The sequence below is a fragment of the Lactuca virosa genome, chromosome 8, assembly GCF_052849685.1.
Source record: "Lactuca virosa cultivar CGN04683 chromosome 8, Lactuca_virosa_CGN04683_v6, whole genome shotgun sequence".
Classification (NCBI taxonomy): domain Eukaryota; kingdom Viridiplantae; phylum Streptophyta; class Magnoliopsida; order Asterales; family Asteraceae; genus Lactuca; species Lactuca virosa.
Genome location: NC_136433.1, coordinates 298698619 through 298707847, shown reverse-complemented (window position 1 = coordinate 298707847; position 9229 = coordinate 298698619). Strand labels below are relative to the sequence as shown.

At 39.3% G+C, this 9229-nt stretch overlaps 1 non-coding gene across 1 annotated transcript; it reads left to right on the top strand.

The window, feature by feature from the left end:
* The first annotated feature begins 8671 nt into the window (after window positions 1-8671).
* On the top strand, window positions 8672-8778 carry LOC145135301 (small nucleolar RNA R71). The gene has a single exon (XR_013719763.1). It is a non-coding gene; the product is annotated as a small nucleolar RNA R71 (small nucleolar RNA).
* The last annotated feature ends 451 nt before the right edge of the window (window positions 8779-9229 follow it).

The following is a 9229-nucleotide window of genomic DNA, read 5'->3' as shown; positions in this document are numbered from 1 at the left end:
TTCGGGGTTTAGAATACGAAAGACAAAACTGAGGTTTAGGTCGAACTGTCGTTACGAATGACGAAGGTTTCGTGAACTTGACGGTCGAGACGATAAGAACATATGAACTTAGTATGGTGAAGACCACACCAACGCATGACGAAATATAGAAACAGACTCTTTACTGAACAAAGTTTGGTCGATTTGAAAGAAATGTATGTTATACGATGATGTACTTCCCTAGTGTGCTCGAAAATGTACTCTTTGTAAATGTTCTAGTGCTTTCTGTTTTCCTCTTGTTGTTAACACTTCTACGTATCGTACCGCAATGTGCGCGTACATACCACGAAAGTGCTTTGTTATCTAGTATTGATACTTAAACTACGATCCTCCTTGGTACCACTACGATCGCCTGGATTATACAAGTTATAAATAATTAAGATGAATTTGACAGTCGACTGAGTAACTCTGCCTCAAATCCACAACCAAACAAGGAACAGGAATTAAGGCGGAATCACTCACTCTAAGTCTGCAAAATCTTAGCTATGCACAACCCTAACGTACATACTAAGCCATCATAGCTTCTCAGAATGGATCTCTTAGTTATTTTGAATACTGTGACCTACTTCATTAAGTGAGTTATTATAACTACTTTTAAGTGTTATCCCCAAGTTTTAATCTTATATATATATATATATATATATATATATATATATATATATATATATATATATATATATATATATATATATATAAATTTTTAAAGCAATTATTTTTGTAAAACGTACCACTGCTCGATGGCGACTTCGAGGTCGATTCTCCTGCGGTGATCATCAGAATTCGCCCATCCGCTCCTGAGTTCTTTTTTATCGGGCAGTCCTCCTAGTAGTGTCCAGTCTCACCATAGCCATAGCAGGCTTGGTTTTCTTCAACACCGGGGACTTGGGAGATCGGTTGAGCCGGTGCCCTGCAGAAACGGATTGTGTGTCCCTTTCTGTGGCAGTTCAAACACTGCATTTCCCGACATACTCCGGTGTGGTGATAGTTGCACTTTCCATACTTCGGGAGGGTTCCAGCATATCGACTGGCAGGTGCTGGAGTAGCAGGCGTTGTGGCGGCATACATAGTACTCGTTTGTTCCTCCTGCGGGGTGTCCTGTGTTGTTCGCTTCTTCTTCCTCTTGTTCCCCGACTTCCGTTTATAGTTCTCTTCCCTCGATGGCTCGGGAACAGGGACTTCAAGATGCTTCAATCTGATCGAGGTGTAGAGTACCTAAGTCTTGAATTCCACGACTACCTCAAGGAATGCGGAATCGTTTCACAATTGACACCTCCCATGACACCGCAGTTGAATGGTGTGGCTGAGAGGCGTAATCGAACCCTACTGGACATGGTTCGTTCCATGATGATTCGTGCTTCGCTACCTATCTCATTCTAGGGGTATGCCTTAGAGACTGCCGCCCATATCCTTAACCTAGTCCCTACGAAGAAGGTTTCCAAAACACCTCACGAGATGTGGACAGGGAAAGCTCCCTCGTTGGCACACATCAAGGTTTGGGGTTGCGAGGCTTTCTTAAGACGAGAGACTCACGAAAAGCTCGAACCTCGTAGTGAGCGATGTATTTTCATCGGCTACCCGCAGAAGTCCTTTGGATATCTCTTCTATAGACCGAGTGACAATGTTGTCTTCGTTGCGAGGAGAGGGGTTTTCCGAGAGCGAGAACTCATAAGCCAAGGGGACAGTGGGAGGCAAATCTATCTTGAAGAGATTCAGAGTCGAGCGATGAAGGAACCTCCGACACTGGCGCTCAACCCGAGGAGGAAACTCCGGTTGAACCGATTGACGAGTCCTTACCTCTTAGACGTTCCAATAGAGTTAGTGTTCCGCCCGTGTTGTATGGTTTTCATATAATGAGTGAGGGTGATACGTTCATTAGTGATAGTACTCTAGTGAATTTGGACGAACCTAATAGCTACAAGGAAACCATTGCAGGCCTGGAGTTTTCAAAATGGAAGGAGGCTATGGACAGCGAGATTCAGTCCATGTATGACAACCAAGTTTGGAATTTGGTTGAAAATGTGCTAGGACGTAAGACGTTCGGGTGCAAATGGATCTTCAAGAAGAAGACCGACATGGATGGGAATATACACACTTATAAGGCGCGATTGGTTGCGAAGGGTTTCACTCAAACTCCCGGAGTTGACTATGATGAAACCTTCTCACCAGTTGCGAAGATAAAGTCTATCAGGGTGATGCTAGCCATTGTTGCATTTCATGACTATGAAATATGGCAGATGGATGTCAAAACCGCCTTCCTTAATGGGAAGTTGGCTGAGGATGTTTACATGACTCAGCCAGAGGGTTTTGTCAATGCGAAGCATCCCAATAGAGAGCTTGAGAAGTCCATCTATGGACTAAAACAAGCATCTCGCAAATGGAATCTTTGTTTCGATGAGAAAGTCAAAGAGTTTGGTTTTCTGCGAAGCGAGGATGAATCATGTCTATATGTCAAAGCCAGTGGGAGTATAGTAAGCTTCCTCGTATTATATGTCGATGACACACTACTCATAGGAAACGACATCCCAACCCTGAAGGAAGTTAAATCCTGGCTTGGGAAGTGCTTCGCTATGAAGGACCTCGGAGAGGCTGCGTATATTTTGGGAATAAGGATAGTGAGAAATAGAAGTAAGTGACTAATAGGACTTAGTCAGAATACTTACTTGGACAAGGTACTAAAACGTTTTAGTATGGAGAATTCAAAGAAAGGGGAGTTACCAATCCAAAGTAATACCAAATTGAGTAAGACTCAAAGCCCGAGTACCGAAGTCGAGATAGAAGAAATGAGACGAGTACCATACGCTTCCGCAGTTGGCTCGATTATGTATGCTATGACTTGTACTCGCCCTGATGTGGCCTTTTCTTTGAGCATGGTCAGCAGATATCAAGGGAACCCTGGCAAAGCACATTGGACATCAATCAAGAATATTATTAAGTACCTTCGGAAGACCAAGGAATGGTTTCTTGTCCTCGGTGGGAGTGATGACTTAAGGGTGCGAGGGTATAGTGACGCCAGTTTTCAGACCGACAGAGACAACTACCGTTCTCATTCGGGCTGGGTCTTTACTCTAAATGGAGGAGCAATGACTTGGAAAAGTTCCAAGCAGGAGACCGTAGCTGATTCAAAGTGTATTAGACATAACAAAGGTTTGTTGCAACGTTCATGAGTGCTTATGAGTTTGATTTGAGCATTGGATTAGACCCACGCTTGCTGGTATCACTTCATGGAATTCATCACGAGTGATCACAAGACGATAATATCATATGGTCTTAAAACCTGGATATATGTTTATTGTTTGCAAGTTGGTTGTGCATTGATAATGCGTAAACGCATCAGTAACTTGATGTTATAAAATGCATTGTTGTGTATGATTTGATTTGTGAATGGTAAATGCATGTAAGTCGAAGTTTATCTGTTCCTTTTATCCTTAGAGGGTAAAAGTGATATCAGGGCCCCTCGATGATTTTGTTTGACTTATGTGCCGGGCCCGGTCAGGACTGAATTGATGTGTTCAATTAAGTTCTATGTCAGAAGAATTAGGGATCGAGAAACAACTGCTAGACAATAAGTATGACTATGTTCCATGTATTTGTCTGCACGATATCTAGAACGGAGGACTATACGATCCCTTATCTAGAGGACAGGTTACTGATAAGATCAGAGTTCGACAACGTCTTTGAGAGCTACGATTGCTAATCAGATTGTACTTGCATTTGTAGTTACTAGACTTATCCAAGTGGGAGACTGTTGGATTAGTGTCTAAGCCCGTAACTATATTTGGTAAGTACTTGACCCAGTTGTGCATGGTCCTTTTGGGTTGCCTTCACCTAAAGCAACTTGACAGGGTGATTCATGAATAGAGAGGTTAATATGGTTTATTAATATATTATATGAATAATATATTAAAAGAGAAATCATATAATTAAATTAATATTAGACAAGAACTAATTAAGAAATTAATTATGTGGCTAAAAGGCATTAATTTAATATCAGGGACTTAAGCTGTCAAATGTGTGATAGTGGAGTATTGGGATAAGGAGCCTCTTGGACTAGGCATGGACGAAATTAGGATGTGTCCATCCATAATTTCGGCCATAAAGCCCTATTCCAGAAGCTTCCTTGGATAGCTTAAGGCCTAAGCTGTCCATTAGGGTTTAGGCTGAAACCCTAGCAGTACCAGTATAAATAAGACCCCAAGGCATCCAATTTTTGGCCCCTGAAAACCCTAGGAGTCTTCATAGCCGAAATTGTGCCCAACCTCTCTCCAATATCATCATCTTGCTTCTTTGGTGTTTGTAAGCCATTAGAGGAGTGGCACTTGTGACTCTAAGCTCCAAGACAAGAAGATTCAAGCAATTGTTCAAGAGGTAATTATCTAGATCTGTACTTATGTCAATTTCGAATCATGTATGCTAGATCTAGGGTTAGAAAGTCTTGGATGAATTGCATGTACAATAGAGAAGCCTAGATCCAAGCTTTAGGGTTTGCATGAGCACATAGGATGTTCTTTTGGCTAAAACCCATCACCAATACCGGCCCACAGTTTATTATGATTAGGATGCTATTTGTATGTGTGACTCTGCATGTATGTTTTCTGATATGTTTACCGGGCAGGGCCCGATGCCGGGCGGGGCCTGATGATTATATTGTATGTTATTTATATTTGTGATCTTTACATGTGTTTATGTGTTTGTATGTATACCAGGCGGGGCCTGATGACTAATAGATCTGTTTCGAGCGGGGCTCGATGTCGGGTGGGGCCTGATGTCAGGCGGGGCCCATTATATATTTGATATGTATGGTATGTGGTATTTTGGGGAACTCACTAAGCTTTGTGCTTACAGTTTTCAGTTTATATTTTAGTTACTTGTGGTTCGAAGGGGAAGAGATCGGGATGATTGCAATGCACTCACCACATTGTTCCATATTTAATATGACTCTGATTGTACTTGGATGTTTATTGATACACTTTGATTTCATAATGGTTTTATGATATTGTTTTGGATAATGGTTTTATTGATATAAAAATCAAAATTATTGGTATTAATTTTTGGGACATTACAACAAGATGTTCCCAAATTTAAAATGCTCCATAAAAAGAAAAGTTTTCTCTCTTGAACTCTATCCCCATATTTACTTTGATTGATAGAAAAGGTGATCATCGTTTGAATAAATCTATGCACTTGAGACTTTATAAGTCTTGTTGGAGTATCATCCTTGTTGTATGTACAATTTGCTAAACAAAACCAAAGGTATTGAACAAATAGTTCTTTTGGTAGATCAACAAGTGACTCGTTCATAAAAGTTGTAAAAAGTTGGGGTGATAGCATCCAAACAATCATAAAGTCCGCTCCTCCAAGCTAATTCAACAATCGAGCACTCACAATCTTTTCCTCCAAGCCGAAATATAAGGACTCCTTTGTCATTAACATCCCCATTAAAGTTGAAGATAATTGTGGAAAGGAATTCCACACATAAGTCCTTAAAAACCGGTTCTTGAATTTTGAATAATCGTTCCCAACCATTGCAAATGAAGCAATAATTTTTACCAATGCGGACTTTTGTTAAAAAAAGGCTCAACTTGTAAGGCAAGACCTGAATCTTCTACCCAATTCCAATCTATAACTGGAGCTGCCATGCTTTCCCTTTTCCTCAGTTTATTGAATCTAAATTGATAACGCTCCAACTTTTCATCCTCAATTTGTGATGACCAATCAAACCATTTGCAAATGTGTGGATCCATTGGAAAATCCTTGTGTACTTGATAATTGTAACGCTTATTAGGTCTCATATTCTACAAAACATGCAATGAAAACAACAAAGGGAAACCAACTCCAATGTTTTAGAAATTTAGAAAAACGATTTTGCCCAGTTTCCATGACGTGGCGGATCAAATGTTGCACCGTGACTGAAGAACAGATCGAGAAAAACTCGATTTTTCAGACAAAAATCCATCCTAAAGTCAAAAGATTCACTTGAAATTGAATGGGTTCTAACAATTGGCGAATAGTATGGTATTAAAATGACTAAACACCACAAATTCTAGGATGCAAACTAAAATATTCAAGAATCTTGAGATTATGAAAACCTAGATTTAAAGTTGGAAAGCATAAGAATGTTTCACATACTTCTTGGGGAGGATTGAGTTCAAAATTGGACAAATTAATGGACAATTTTGATCAAGTCGACTCGGAAAATGAAGAACACTTCATGGGGTTTGAAAAGAAGTGGGAAAAGTGAAAGTAAATCTATAAGTTTTAGGGGAAAAAATTCACTTGGGTCGATTTCCACATCGTGGCATCAAACTAGCCATGCCGTGGTAAAGTTGAAGCTTTACAAAAATGGGAAAAACCGCTCCACCACGGCGCGGGAAGTGTCAACCACGTCACGGTGAGTATCAAATTTCAAATTTAAACCAATTCTCAAAACCAAATTACCATAATCCCACATTTAATCAAATTCAGAGAACGAAATGACAAATATCCAAGGTAAAAGCTGAAAACTATCCTAAATAAAAGAAAAAGAATGAAAATCAAACCACCCTCAGGTTGCCTCACGGAGGTGCTTCTTTTTGAGGAGCCGTGAGCCGGACTCCTTCCACTCTACGTTTTCTTCAATAGGAGTGGAATCTCCTTGAATCCCTTGCATCTCCATTCTCTTCCTATTGAAAGTACTAACTCTCCTCCGGTACGCCTTTTTCGAATTCTCCTTGTCTTTTTGCTTAGAATTCTCTTCATGCTTTCGTTTCACTCCTTTATTCAATCCTATCTCTTTCTTCTTGCTTATGTTAGGTCTTTTCAAACTTTTCTTCTTTTTGTCCATAAGCCCCTTCTCCTCCTTATTCTTTTCATGAGGATTAGTAAAGGTAAAGGTCTAAAATTCATTGGAACATGTAATCCTTGGCTTAGTACGCTTTACTACTTCTTGTTAAACATCTTCCTCTTCTACAAGATCACACTTACTCATCATCTCTTCTTCCATCATATTCTCCAATTTGACAACCTTGTTTTCTTCTTCATCGTCTTGTCCCCATTCATTAATTTCTTCCATAAAGAATACATCTTTTTTAGCATCCGGATTGATTGAATTTGCCTTTACTCCAAAAGTTATTTCCTCGTCCCCAACTCGTAATGTGAGTTTAGAATTATGGATGTATAATAACATATGAGCAGTACTTAGGAAAGGTCTTACTAAGATTATTGGCCAATCTTCCTCCTCTTTCATGTCCAATACTACAAAGTCAACTGGAAACACAAATTTTACAACCTTGATCAACAAGTCCTCAATGATCCCTCATGGATAAGTTATATATTTATTAGCCATATGAATCTCCATCCCAATGGTCTTCAATTTTGGTGAATTGAGCTTCTTGTAAAAAGAATAGGGCATGAGATTGATGCTTGCTCCAGAATCAGCTAATGCAGTTGTTTTTATTAAATTTCCGACTTCAAAAGGCAATGTTAATCTCCCCGGATCTTCCATTTTTATTGGGATACCATCTTTAACAGTAGCTAAACTTTTCTCATTAAGTATCACATTCGAAATATTATCTAGTTCGTACCGATTTCGTGTTTGATTTTTCAAAAACTTCTCGTACTTGGGTATTTTTGAAATAATTTCCACAAATGGCATATTAATCGAGATCGAATTTACTTGTTTCGTGAAGTTCTTATGTTCTTGCTCTAGCAAATTATTCTGGGTCAAAATTGGGTACTAGAGTGGTGGATGATATAGTTCAATTGGAAATCTTTCGGAATGGTTTCCAGTTTCCGCGCCGTGGCAAATATGTTACCACGCCATCGCAACTGTACAAAGTTCAAGTTTTTGTCTATCATTCATTCTTTGGTTTGAGCGGACTGCATTTTGGTGGTACCTAAGAATACCAAGGGCTCTTTATTTACTCCATCTTCAGTTGTAGCTGCCAAAACTTGTGCTTTTCAACTTGACCCACTATTAACAATACTCGACAAACGTTTCTGAATGAGTTTGGTTAATTAACCCACTTGCATCTCTATGTTAACAATAGATGCTTGCTAACTTCTTAGGGTAGAATTTGTATTTTCATGCCTCTTTTCACTTGCTGCCATAAATCTATACAACACTGACTCGAGATCGGGTTTCTTTTCAACTTGAACTTGCTCTTTTTGATAAAACCTACGACCTTGTTGTCGGTATTTTTCTTTTTCTTTTCGATATTCTTCATAAGGCTCCCATTCTTTCTTTGGTCTCCTCCAATCTTCGTCAAACCTATTACCGCTTGAGTAGAAAACTTGAACTTTCCTGTTCCTATTTTCATCCAAATCACAATCCTTAGTAAGATGTGGCCCACTACAGTTATCACATCCGACTTGTATCGCGTGAATTGACTGCCCCATCTTTGTGATCCTTCTATCCAGAGTATCTAGCTTTGCTAGTATCAAAGCTAGATTTTCTTTTCCTTCATACACACTCACCTTGCTTCTAGTAACATCTTCTCTTGGGTTGTGATATTCTCGTGAGTGTTTAGCGAATTCTTCGATAAGGGCTTTGTTAGTAGTTGGATCCTTCTTTGTCATTGGTCCTTGAGAGTCTAGAAGTTGTCTCGTGCTAACATTTATCCCATCATAGAAAATCAAAATCTCTTGGTGTACATTGAGATCATGCTGAGGGCAATTTCGGATCATTCCTTTATATCTTTCCCATGATTCATACAATTATTCACCATCATTTTGTTGGAAGTTTGCGATTTTTTTCTTCAATATAGCGACCTTTGAAGGAGGGCAAAATTGTTGAATGAACTCTTCCTTCATCCTATCCCATGTAGTGATGACTCTTGGTGCTAGTGACTTCATCTAATCCTTTCCCACGTCTTTTAATGTGATTGGAAGCATTCTCAACATAACTGCATCTTTAGAAACATTTGGCACATTAAAATAATTTGCTCTTTCCAAAACCTCCTTAATGTGCTTGTACGCATCTTCATGATTCTTTCCAAAGAACGGGATATCCTTTAGCATGTTGAGGATATGTCCCTTAAGTTCGAAGTTCACTGTGGCTGGAAGTTTGAGTGTCACGATGCTTGAACCTACATCATCCCGTATATGCCTCTTATACTCCATTGTCATTGTCGGTATGTCTCCCATTGTGTTGACAATTTTGAAAGATCTAGTATTCTCAAGAATCATATTAAAGTGATATTTCTAATTAACATAT